We start from the raw sequence: 13,995 nt of genomic DNA, 5'->3' as shown, positions 1-13,995 counted from the left end.
GCGCGGGCCCGGCGGGGACGTGCCGGGGGCGCGCAGACCCTCGGAGCGCGCGCAGCCCGGGCGGGGGTCGAAGGGAGCGGGAGCCGCGCGCAGCTTCTGCTTCCTATTTTCTCTCTCGTTTCCTGCCCGAAGGAGAAGAAAAACATTCCTTCCCGAGCAGTTTCGTTTTCTTGTTGGTGCAGCTCTGGGGCACGCTGCTAAGTAGCGCCCGTCTAAGTGGCGTGGCCAGTTTCCTTTCCGGCTCTGACGGGCGCCAGTTTGCTCGTGAGCAGGATCGAAGGGCAGAGCTAGAAGACCCCAAAGGTCCCATTTAGGTTTCCCATTCTGGAATTCTAAATGTCAGAAAGTAAACTGAAGCCCAGAGTCGCACAACCTTACGTTGCATTCCCCGCTCTACCATCACTAGTTGTAGGACCGTGTACCGTCTCGGGCTTAAGTTTCGTCATCGCCAAAATAAGGATAGTGATACCTGCCTCATAAAGGTGCTAAGCATATTAAATGAAGTAATGTTTGCACGAAGCCTGCCTCCAGATACTTGGAAGTTATTGTTCCTATTGTCGTTGATAAAACTGGAAGGCCTTCCAGATATCCCTGCCAAGTCGCTCTTCTCTGCATGAGTTAAACACCACATGCATCTCAATCGAGTTTTTTTTTTTCTTTCTCACATTTATCTGGGTGTTTTATGTTTAAAATGTCATAAAATAAATGTATCTATCCAATTTGCTTCCTCTAAAATCAGTACCGCCTGGGAGCATTTTTCCTCTCCCCACCCCCATTTTTCTTCGGAGTTAATTCCAGTTTGACAGACTGTTGCTATAGCATTCCTTCTCTGACGTCAAACAATTTAAAGAAACAGCCCTGGGTAGCGAAAACTGCAGAGGAGTTCTTTGTGGAGTTTCTGTGCCGGAGAAAGGTTCGAACAGTATCATCAGATAACTTTAACACCCCCGCAGCCTTCCAATCCTCCTTTTCTAGCTGCTTCCCACTATCACCTGGAATAAATCTATTAGTCCCTTGAAAGAGGTGATGCCATGATAAGCACACCCTGTTTGTGACTGTGGAGAAAATGTGACCGGTTTGTATAAAAGCCAGGCTGTGACAAAAATAGAAACAGCTGTTTCTATTTTCTTTATCCAGAGATAAAGAAACTGTGGATAATTTTCCCCCCAAAATTTTCATTTTTACTAATATTAGGAGCACTTTTCCGTTAAGAAGAAAGAGGAAAAATGCCAAATATTCTGCATATCAAAGTGTCAGAAGAGCTAGTTGGGACATGAGTGTTTTGCATCTGTAACTATTTATGTTTTAATGATTAAATCCTGAGCTTTATCATTGTCGTTTCTAGGAGGAAGCAAAGGGAAATTGTTAAAAGAGTGCCTATTATGGACCATGCTCTCTGCTTTCTTATACTGTACTTAATCCTCATAATTACCTTGAAGTGTGAATTTTATCCCCATTTTACAGATAAGCAAACTGATGCCCTGGTAAGATTAATTTATCAGAGTCACCAAGGTACTGGCAGAGCCTTGCATGACATCAGATTGGATCAACTCCAAAACCCTCTTTCTTTTCCTTCCTTCCTTCCTTCCTTCGTTCCTTCCTTCCTCTCTTTCTCTATCTCTCTCTGTCTCTCCCCCCCTCCTTCCTCCCTCCCTCCCTCTCTCTCTCTCTGTCGAGACAGAGCCACTCTGTCACCCAGACTGGAGTGCAGTTTCTTTCTTTTGAGACAGAGTCACTCTGTCACCCAGGCTGGAGCGCAGTGGTGTGATGTCAGCTCACTGCAACTTCCACCTCCCAGATTCAAGCAATTCTTGTGTCTCAGCCTCCCAAGTAACTGGGATTACAGGCACAAGCCACCACACCTGGCTGATTTTTTGTATTTTTATTAGAGACGGGATTTCACCATGTTGACCAGGCTGATCTCAATCTGCTGACCTCAGGTGATCTGCCCGCTTTGGCCTCCCAAACTGTTGGGATTACAGGTATGAGCCACCGATCCCGGCCCCATATTCTTTCTTTAGATTCTTTCCTGCCTTGTTCCTGTGCACTAGCATTTACCAGATGTTATAAAGCTTTGAGAGGTGGTTGTTGGGTTAAGATTATTTGTTGAAAAACAAGTGGCTGGTATTTAGGAAAACCCAGTGGGAAGCAATGAGATAGTCTATTCCAGAAAAGATTAGGGGAAATATAAATGAACAGCTCCTAAAGATAAAAACCTGAAAAGATGTAACAAGAATTTGACTGTCTTTTGAAGAGTTTAAAAGAATGATAATGTCAACCTTCTTGAAAATTTAATGTAGACAAAGAAATTACTAGAAGAAGAAAGTCCAAGTACAGAAGAAGGAAAGTTTAATTATTATCCAAACAAATCTACTTCCAAGAATATTGTATTTCTGTTTTGCCACACCTGCTGCATATTTTTCTGGAAAAAAAAAAAAAAACTTACTTGTTAAAGGACAAGCCTATACTGAAAATCTGAAAGTGGAGCTGATTAAAAGAATTTCATCATCAGGAATAGTTTCATAAGAGGATAGTAATGCATCTAAGTGATCCAGCAATTCATAATTTTTCCAATGATAATGAAATCCATGAATAATGAAAGAGAGAGAAAGGGAAGGGAGGTAGAGAGAAAGGTGAAGGGGCATGCTGTTAACATTTCTGATGTCTGCTGGTTTGTGTAGACAATTGTAGAGATGTATCCTACTTCTAAGGATTAAGCCCCATGATCTTTTGTTGGGGTGCCACCAGTTGATAATTAGATTTCTGACTCATTAGGCCCATGTTCTCACATCCTACTCTATTAAGAGAGCATGGTGTGATCCCTGCTAGAGAACCTTTGAAGACAAAATCCTTGTCCATTTCATCTTTGTGTTCTGCCATAGTGTTTAACAGAGCACCTTGCACTTACTAGGTACTCCACAAACAAATAAATGAGTGAATGCACTTGGCTACTTGTTTTATGCAAATAACCCCACCTCACCCCATCCCACACACTAGTCAGAATCATAGGAGGGGAGAAGGTGATCATTGTTTTTCTAGGAGTTTAGTTACAGTTGCTTTTGCAGGGTGTTTTGCTTCACTGTGATCAAGTTCAGAGAAGCTCTGCTCTTGGTCCTACATTGGGTGAGTCTGAATGCTGTACTCAGTGAGCTACGCTGTAATCCATAGTGCCATAGGTTTGCATATCCTGCTTTTAAGTTTTACCCTAGAAATGGTCTATTTTTTTTTTTCTGAGCCTACCTTGCTCTCAGACAATGCCAAGAACACCGTGAAGAACAGAGCCACTAAAGTGTCCAACATTTCAGCACCGCCCTGTATGTGTTGTATGCATTCCAATTCTATTGTGTTTGAAATGAGGCCAAATTATATACATACAACATCATAACTACAGGAACAGATTTTCTTTCACCTACAACAAAATAAGTAATAAAATATTAAATGGAAATTATCAAACAGGATCTACAGCACAGTTCCCCAAGGACATCAGAAGCAATTCCCTAGTCGATTCTATGAGAAGTCAGTCAGTCTGTGTGGTTTCAGACAGGCATCCTTGATACAGAGTAGTCATGCCTAAAGCATTCCCTCTTGCTCACACACAATGCATTTTCCATACCAAAGTACAGTTTGTACTTTGAGTCACCTTTGCTGTACTCCTCTGACACTCATGATACAAATCAGTTATAGCTTTTGTATATTTCCACTCAGGTTCTCATCAACCATGGCAATTTGGAATCTGTCATCCAAGTGCATCCCAGTGACCTTAGGAGAGTGTCAATGATGTCTGTCACAGGCATGGGAGAGGGAAGTAGAAGTATGCAGGCGTATATCTGCTGCTCTGTGTCCTGTCATTCAGGTCCCTGGAATCAGGGAATTCAGGGAAATCAGAGAATTCAGGTCCCTGGAAAGGGACAGGGCAAAGTGAAAACACACAAAACTGCACATCAGAAGACTTGATTTAGAGCTTTTGGCTCTGGTACTAAATATCTATGTGATCTTAAGCAGATCTTACCCTGCCTGCATTCTGTCTTAATTATATAAAATGAAGGTGCTGAATTCTAATACAATTGACAAACAGACAACATCGGTGCCATCTCTCAGACTATGTCCGGGGATGACTTCACTAATCAATCACGGACTCTTGCCCTCTAAGCTTCATTCCATCCCAAGAACTCTTCTGAACACCACATTTTCAAAAGGAACTCTGATCTGTTTCTGTTAAGTGAGTAAAAACATGAGTTTTAAAATGAGATGACATATTAGTTATCTATTGCTCTATACAAGTCACCAAACTTAGTGGATTAGGACAGCAACAATTATTTAATTTGCTCATGAATTTCCAATGTGGGCAGGGCTTGGCAGACATGTTCTCTGTTCCATGCAGCCTCAGATAGTTTGACTCTTATTAAGACGGCTCTCTCACATGGCTGGCAAGTTGGTGCTGGCTGCTGGCTGGAAGATCAGCCAGGTGTGTAGGCAGAAACTTCAGTTCCTTTTCACGTAGGTCTTTCCACGGCCTACATGGAATTCCTCACATTAGAGTGGCTGGGTTCTAAGAGCAAGTGTTCCAAGAGAACAAGGAGGAAGTGCGTAGCGTTTTTATGACTTAGCCTCAGCAATCCCATAGTGTCGCTTCCACCATCCTTGCTTGGTCTAGGCAGTCACAAATTCATGTGATAGGGACATAGACCTTTTTTTTTTAGACAGGGTCTGGCTCCATCACTGAGGCTGGAGTGCAGTGGCGCAATCTCAGCTCATTGCAACCTCAGGTGATTCTCGAGCCTCCTCAGTAGCTGGGATTACAGGTGTGTGCCACCATATATGGCTCATTTTTTTTGTATTTTTGTAGTGACGGGGTTTCACCATGTTCCCTAGGCTGGATGGACTTATCTAGAGGAACGTGTTGAATGGCACATATCATTGCAGGTATCTTCAGAAATATAATCTGCCACAAGCACGTTTGCTAACCCTGGATTAATAATATATGAGCATCCAACGATCTAAGATTCTGTCTTTCCATTCCTTCCTCCCATACTGCACTGATTTCATTTATGCTTATATGTTCTGTTAGATATTACAAACAATGGAAAACATCTTGTTTTCCTCACAAATTTGTTTTGGCTTTGCTTTGATTTTAAAAATTATAATGTAAAATGGATCTTTTTTCTTTTAGTGTACAGTTCTATGATTTTGAACACATGTACAGATTCATGTAGCTATCATTATAATCAGAACAGTTCCATCACTCCTCAAATCTCCCTCATACTTACCATTTACAGCCTTAATTATAGTCACCTCTCTTCCCTACCATGACTCTTGGCAATCATTGATTTGTCCTCTGACCCTAGAGTTCTGTCTTTCTGAGATTATCATATAAATGGAACCATACAGTATGTGACCTTTTGAGACTGTCTTTTCTCACTTAGCATAACACTTTGGTTCTTTCTTATTGCTGTGCAGCATTCCATGGTATGGAAGTACCACAGTTGGTTTATCCATTTGGCAAATAGTTTTTTGAGGGAAACAATTGCTTTGAACTGATACCAAGCCACATAGCCCAGACTTCAGACTCTATTTAGGAGGTAAGAAAAGATGAAAAGGAGCCCCGCGGACCGACTCTTACTCTAAACATGTTTGTTTGTTGGTAGAAATGCCAATCTCAGTATCATAAACAAACAAAAAAATTAAAGAACCTGCTCTTTAGAACAAAACTCCAAGATCAAGAGAATGATTTTGAATGCGTCTTCTTACCCCAAGGAATATTTAAGAGAAAAAGGATTCATGAATTCAGACTTCCTTAGCCATTTTCTCTAAATGGACCTGGATATCCAAATCATGTTTTCAAAAGCCCGTTTAAATTCTAAGAAAGTCAAGTGAAATTGTTAATGATAGCAAATTCAGTTCAGGTAGAGTGTATGATGTATTAAAGTTACATTCTACGTGGTTTTCCCCTTTGTATAATTATGCTCATTTTATAGTGCCTAGAATGTAATACAGTACTTTGTATGATTCAGAGGTTTATAATTGAATGACTATTTTATGCCAAACTCTCTCTCCCGGGGTCTCACTCATTTCTCATCACATTCTAGCCACAGTCCACAGTCTTAGCACAGCACATGCACCCACAAATTTTCTTCAATTAATGAGTGAGCAAATGAATGCAGAGCTCTAAGGGACGATCTCTGGGAGCTCCATTCATTCATTCTTCTGTAAGTAGTTAATGCGCTCTCAGATAAAAAGTGTCTTCATATCTATTTAAGAACAAATAGAGTCAGGCTAACAAAATGCTTGGTTCAACATTAGGAGTGAAATCTTTTCCTGGCAGGTGAGATAGTCAACCTGGGGTGGAAGTAGGGCATGAGTTCTAAGACTTGTGACGGTTTTTACAATTTTCCTTCACTTTGAGGTGGTAACTTTTGAGCACTGAGCTACCTTTACAGCTTCACGTTTCCTTGTGCTGTCATTTTAGTTCTCTTTTTTTTTTTTTTTTTGAGACGGAGTCTTGCTCTGTCACCCAAGCTGGAATGCAGTGGCTTGATCTCGGCTCACTGCAACCTCCGCCTCCCAGGTTCAAGCAATTCTCCTGCCTCAGCCACACTCAGTATACTTTAAAGCATCTCTAAATTACTTATAATACCTAATATAATATAAATGCTGTATAAATAGTTATTAGGCTGTATTTTTAAATTTTTATATTCTTTTTATTGTTCTATTATTTTTAATTTTTTTCAAATATTTTTGATCCGAGGTCGATTGAATCTAAGGATGCAGAAGATATGGAAGGCTAACTATATCTGAAAATAGATACCAAAACTCATCTAGGAACAGGGCAGAATTGAGAATTTTTTAACAGAAACAATCTGCTTTTAAACAAATTTCCTACTTTAGTATTTCCCCTTTGATATCTTTTACATTTAACATACATTTATGGAGCATTTAGGAGGCAGCACTTCACATTAATTAACCTCATTTACTATATGCAACAGATTTGTAAGGGAATATTACTGTTGTGCAAATGGGAGATTTAGGCTCAGAGAATTGAACATCTTGCTCAAGGTCTTGAGGCAGTGCCAGGAGTAGGCATGGGGAGATAAGGTCCTCCCTACTCTTCCCAACCCCCCATCTTCAAGTCCTCCAAGCTACCACAGTAGCTAGACAACCTAAGGCAAGAGTGTGCTTGCTGTGCAAATGAAACTCCAGAATGCTTCAGCAACACTGCCGCCCCTGAGACCCTCCTATATTGAATCCCACAGCTGGTAAATGGTGACACTGACATGGAGCCAGAACTTTCTGACCTGATGCTTGGGTGTGTTCCTATTCCTGCTATCAGAAGCCTACCTTCCAACAGCTCCACAACTGCTTTTGTTTAGGTTTCATTGTGAATATTGTATTTCCTGCTAAATAAATCAGAGCAGAATCTCCAGTAAATGAATGCCTCAGAAGTTTCTCTATCTTTCCAGTTGGATCTCATAAACAAAAATCAGGTAGGTGAATTTAACCACCCCATCTTCACCCAATTTGCCCCAACATTTAACCCGAATCCCAGATACTTCACCAATTCATTCAATCAGGAAACATCATTTGCTCAGCTAATCTTTTCCCCCCTTTTCCCATTATCAGGATTAGCTACTTATTGTTCTTCCTGTTTTGCTTCAATTGAAATAAACTTGAGTTCTTATCCTTTCTGTCAGATGGATTTCCAAGCTTAAAAGCTTTGAATCAGAATGACATTAATCCTGCTCTTTCTGCATTGTGGCATTATTGCTTGTTACAGATATTTGCACTGCTCCATCTTACTTTCTGAGTTTCATGGACGTTCTCATTGCAAATGAGTCTGTGTTAGGGAGTTTGTATTTTCTCAAGAAACCAGAAACCTCATTGTTAAAAATCTCACTTTTGCAAAGACAATTCTAGTCTATTTGTCAATTTTTATAAAATCTTATTTATAATGGCCAGGCACAGTGGCTCACGCCTGTAATCCCAGCACTTTGGGAGGCCTGGGCGGATCACGAGGTCAGGAGATCGAGACCATCCTGGCTAACACAGTGAAACGCCGTCTCTACTAAAAATACAAAAAATTAGCCTGGCGCGGTGGCGGGCGCCTGTAGTCCCAGCTACTTGGGAGGCTGAGGCAGGAGAATGGCATGAACCCGGGAGGTGGAGCTTGCAGTGAGCCGAGATGGCACCACTGCACTCCAGCCTGGGCGACAGAGTGAGACTCCGTCTCAAAAAAAAAAAAAAAAGCTTATTTATAATCAAAATCAGATTTCAACTAACATTTACACTATTAGCACTGCATGAAGGTAAGTATATTTTCTGTAGAGACTGACCCTAGGGCAGCTGCACAAGTCTCTGCAAGAAGGTTCCTCTTTGGTGACAATGAGTCAGATATGTATTAACTCAGAAATGAATTTAAGAAGAAAAAAAATTTTGTCATCTTATGAATAAGTGTTTCATCTTGGTTTAGTTGATAAAGCAGCAGCTCTAAAAATAAAACTTACTGTAGATTTGCTTCTTTTTCTTTTATTTTAAAAACCAAATTCTTACTCTTAACTTTGCCTTTTTGCATACCTAAATAATTCCTTTTTTTTTTTTTTTTTTCTAAGATAGAGTCTCTCTATGTTGCCCACACTGGACTCAAATTCCTGGACTCAAGCAATCCTCCTCCCAAATAGCTGGGACTAGAGGTAAGGCCACCAAGATCTTCTATAGTAATATATAATTTTTATCTTTTATTTTTTATTTTTACAAAAGTTTATTCTTAAATATACAACAGGCTCCAAGACAACACTTCATTCCAGCTATAGGTGGCAAAAGACATTATGGCAGGGAATACTGATGTTTAAATACGAATGAAAGCAATGGTCACCATCACCTCAGGCACAAGGAACAGCTTACTTTTTGTCAGATTTCTTAATTCCACCTTGTCCAGGGGCCCCTTCCCCATGGCCTTCACTTTTAGCTCCTCGAGTTTCTTCTGCTTCTCTTTTTGTTTCTGCTTGAAAGCCTTATCTTCCTAGTCCATCTCCTTGGCCTGCGTCTTGGGCTGTTTCAGGGCCTTCTTGCCACCTTAGCGGCTGGACATGGCAACTGCCGCCCCTTCTCCAGACCCTGCCACTGGAAATCCTAATATATAATTTTTAAAAATGATTTTAGGCATTAGTATTTGGAAGGAATTCCTAGGTTGGAGAGATGGTGAGCTAATTGTTTAGGTCTACATATGAGCTGAAATATAAATTTCAAGAAAGTTTAAATGTCCAAGAAATCAGACCTAGCTTTTCAAAATTTTCATATTGACAATGACTGCCTAACAAATCTATCCTTCTACACTAACTAAAAACAGATTGTTTTTGCCACCTCAACCTTCAACTACTATGACATTTTGTATATTTCAATGATATTTATTAAATTCTACCTTTCATTGAAGTTTTCTTTGTGTGTAAAAAGTTACTGTGTAATGAGAATCTTACATGTAGAACACAAGATTGATTGATCTGTGTATCCTTCATGGCACCAAATAGAGCTTTCTGCTTTTCCCTGCCCTAATCCATCCAACATACTATTGTTGAATCCATTTTCCTAAAATTTAGCTCTGATTAAGTCACTTGTTGGCTAAGCACTTACAACAGTTTCTAGTTGTTTACTGAATTATATGTTCATGCTCACCTGGCATAACCTTCTATAATCTGGCCCCAACCTGTCCTTTCTAGCTTTATCTCTGTGGTATTTTCCACTGAAACTTGGCTCTTCCTAATTCTGAGAAGAGGTGCTGGGATTTCCCTTTGAGTACTTAAGTCACTATAACCCACTTTAGCTTGAATTATATTAGTCTGTGTGCTTGTTTTATCTCCCAGATTTGACAATAAGCATGGCATACTTGAAAGAACATGAGCTATGAGGTTAGAAAAACTTAAGTTCGTATCTTGCCTCTGTCATTTATGAGCTGTGTGACTTCAGAGAAGTAGCATACTTTTCCGAATTTCTTTTTTTAAATCTATTAAAAATAATTGGTTGGCCGGGCATGGAAATAACTAATGATAATTAATCCCAGCACTTTGGGAAGCCAAGGCAGGCAGATCACTTGAGGTCAGAAGTTGGAGACCAGCCTGGCCAACATGGTGAAACCCTGTCTCTACTAAAAGTACAAAATTAGCTGGGTGGGGTGGTGCACCCCTGTAATCCCAGCTACTCGGGAGGCTGAAACAGGAGAATCACTTGAACCCAGGAAGCAGAGGTTGCAGTGAGCCAAGATCACACCACTGCATTCCAGCCTGGGTAACAGAGTGAAACTGTCTCAAAAAAAAAAAAAAAAAAAAAAAAAAAAAATTATTGGTTCACTTTCCTGTTCTCTCACATTTGGAGTTATTGCAAAATCATTTTAAGTAAAAAGATTCTTACCACCCAACCCAACCCCATTTGTGAATAGCAAAAAGCAACAAAGACAGAAGGAAGTAAACAAGAGCTAATGAAGGAAAAAAGAAAGATTGAACTGAAAGTCTAGGAAGGTTTAAATAATCAGTATATGTCAAAGGTGTTTAGCTAAGAAAAGAAAGTGGAAGAATAGTATTGTTTGTTTGGGGTTCAATTACTGGAAGGAGTTGTATCAATGGTCTGTACATTCACTGGGTCAGGAAGCAATGTCTGCAGTCACTCAAAACAAAGCTCCTGAGAATCAATAAGTCAACACACTTCTCTCTGAGTCTGCCCCTCCCCTACTACGTCTTTCAGAAATAAGACATTGAAAAGAAAAAGGACCATCCAGCATGTGTTGGGAAATTTACTATCTTGTCTCCCCAAACAGAAGGTATTTCTCATATTGTTCAAGAACAACTTTCTGAAATAAATTTGTCATTGTTTCCATGAGAGGGAAATGACCAATGTATATATTAATAATAGTAAAGATAACAACTCTAGACCTTTGCATTTATTATGAGTCAGGCACTCTGCCAAGTGCTTGTGTAATCTTCTCAGTAGCCCTGTATGGAAGACTTTATTTTATTCACCCAGCAGATGAAGTAACTGAAGAGGTTAAAAGATCTTGCCCAAGAGCACTAAGATTTGTATCCACATGTTGGATCCTAAAACTTGTGATGTTTTTACTCCATCATATTCCCTCTTAGGAAGATAGTATGCTATTACAAACCAGTGAGGAGCTGCAGCTGACTATCCAGACCAAGAAAATGCAGATTTCCATAAGCAAAATTGCTGGAGAATCAGGCAGTCCTTCCTGGGCCAGTTACCTTCATGGTGTCTTTCAGCCCTTGATAGAGTCTCCAAAATTATTGTTACCTCAAACTGTTGTCTTTCCTAATAGTCAAATAACCCTGCTACTCAGAGCACTCCACAAAACTTGTCAGAAAGGCAGACTCAAAGCCCCTGGCCAATATTGTATTATATACTCAATATTTGCTAAAGGAATAGATCTTCAATGTTCTTATTAAAAAGAAGCGGGTGGGTAACTATGACAAACAATTGATGTGTTAATTAACTTGATTGTGGTAACCATTTCACAATATATATGTATATCAAATATATTGTATACCTTTGTAAACCAAAAATAAAATTCTAAGCCCCCCAACCAACGCAATGGACCCCTCCTCTAGGCCAAGGGGTTCCGAAGTTAACCTTGGGGCTGGGGGCTGTGACTCACATCTATAATCCCAACGTTTTGGGAGGCTGAGGAGGGAAGATCACTTGAGGCCAGGGGATCAAGACCTGCCTAGGCAACATAGAGATACTCCATCTCTACTAAAAATTAAAAATATTAAACAGTTCCTGGCGCGGTCACCGGCGCGGGCTACGGCTGCGACTTCCCTCACGTAGGTGCTGGCTTCCGGGTTGCTGCAGCCCGTGCACAGCTGCTTCCTCCGCCCTCACCCCTTCCACCTCGCCGCAGTTCGAGATGAAGTTGTTGTAATTTCTGGAAGGAAACTGGCCCAGCAGTTCAAGCAGGAAGTGCGGCAGGAGGTAGAAGAGTGGGTGGCCTCAGGCAACAAACGGCCACACCTGAGCGTGATCCTGGTTGGCGAGAATCCTGCAAGTCACTCCTACGTCCTCAACAAAACCAGGGCAGCTGCAGATATGGGAATGAACAGTGAGACAATTGTGAAACCAGCTTAAATTTCAGAGGAAGAATTGTTGAATGTAATCGGTAAACTGAATAATGATGATAATGTAGATGGCCTCCTTTTTCAGCTGCCTCTTCCAGAGCATATTGATGAGAGGAGGATCTGCAATGCTGTTTCTCTGGACAAGGATGTTGATGGCTTTCACGTAATTAATGTAGGGCGAATGTGTTTGGACCAGTATTCCACGTTACCGGCTACCCCGTGGGTGTGTGGGAAATAATTAAGCGAACTGGCATTCCAACCCTAGGGAAGAATGTGGTTGTGACTGGAAGGTCAAAAAACACTGGAATGCCCTTTGTAATGTTACTGCACACAGATGGGGCGCATGAACGTCCTGGAGGTGATGCCACTGTTACAATATCTCATCGATATACTCCCAAAGAGCAGTTGAAGAAACATACAATTTTTGCAGATATTGTAATATCTACTGCAGGTATTCCAAATCTGATCACAGCAGATATCATCAAGGAAGGAGCAGCAGTCATTGATGTGGGAATAAATAGAGTTCACGATCCTGTAACTGCCAAACTCAAGTTGGTTGGAGATGTGGATTTTGAAGGAGTCAGAGGAAAAGCCGGTTATATCACTCCAGTTCCTGGATGTGTTTTGGCCCCATGACAGTGGCAATGCTAATGAAGAATACCGTTATTGCCGGGTGCGGTGGCTCACGCCTGTAATCCCAGCACTTTGGTGGGCACCTCTAGTCCCAGCTACTCAGGAGGCTGAGGCAGGAGAATGGCGTGAACCCGGGAGGCAGAGCTTGCAGTGAGCCGAGATCGTGCCACTGTACTCCAGCCTGGGAGACAGAGCAAGACACCGTCTCAAAAAAAAAAAAAAATAATACCATGATTGCTGCAAAACAGGTGCTGAGGCTTGAAGAGCGAGAAGTGCTGGAGTCTAAAGAGCTTAGGGTAGCCGCTAATTAACTATTGTGTCTACTATGTCAGGAGCAGCACTCCAAGCCAGCTCAAGAAGCAAAGCAGGCCAACAGAAATGCAATATTTTTAATTTATTCTACTGAAATGGTTTAAAATGATGTCTTGTATTTATTGAAAGCTTAAATGGGTGGGTGTTTGTGCACGTACCTCTGCAGTACCTCACCACGGAGCATTCCAGTATCATGCAGGGTCCTGTGATCTAGCCAGGAGCAACCATTAACCTAGTGATTAACGTGGGAGACATTACCGTGTGGAGACTGGATACTTCATTTTGTCAAGCGCCTCAGTTACACATTTGCCTTTTCTAGGATTGCATTTCCCAAGTGCTATTCCGATAACAGTTGATACTCATTTTAGGTACCAAACCTTTTGAGTTCAACTGACCAAACCAAAGGAAAAGTGTTGCTAGAGAAAATTAGGGAAAAGGTGAGAAAGAAAAAAAATGGTAGTAATTGAGCAGAAAAAAAAATACTCCAATTTGTATATGTATTGATTGGTAACCAGATTTATCTAAGTAGAACTGAATTGGCGAGGAAAAAAGGAAAACTACATGTTAATCGTTTTCCTAAGCTGTCTTTTTGAGGCTTAGTCAGTCACTGGGAAAATGTTTAGGATTATTCCTTGCTATTAGTACTCATTTTATGTATGTTACCCTTCAGTAAGTTCTCCCCATTTTAGTTTTCTAGGATTGAAAGGCTTCTTTTACACATTATTTATGTGTATCGTCATATTTGACTTTTGCTATATACTTTAACTTCATTGTTAAATTTTTGTATTGTATAGTTTCTTTGGTGTATCTTAAAACCTATTTTTGAAAAGTAAACTTGGCTTGATAATCATTTGGGCAGCTTGGGTAAGTATGCAACTTACTCTTCCACCAAAGAACTGTCAGCAGCTGCCTGCTTTTCTGTGATGTACCCTGTTGACTTTTC

The 13,995-nt window shown here is 40.7% G+C and overlaps 1 pseudogene; it reads left to right on the top strand.

The window, feature by feature from the left end:
- Positions 1 to 4,420: 4,420 nt before the first annotated feature.
- On the top strand, positions 4,421 to 13,771 carry LOC103221325 (bifunctional methylenetetrahydrofolate dehydrogenase/cyclohydrolase, mitochondrial pseudogene; annotated as a pseudogene).
- Positions 13,772 to 13,995: the final 224 nt, after the last annotated feature.

This window comes from Chlorocebus sabaeus, chromosome 15 (genome assembly GCF_047675955.1).
Source record: "Chlorocebus sabaeus isolate Y175 chromosome 15, mChlSab1.0.hap1, whole genome shotgun sequence".
NCBI lineage: Eukaryota > Metazoa > Chordata > Mammalia > Primates > Cercopithecidae > Chlorocebus > Chlorocebus sabaeus.
This window is presented reverse-complemented; position numbering and strand designations above follow the sequence as displayed.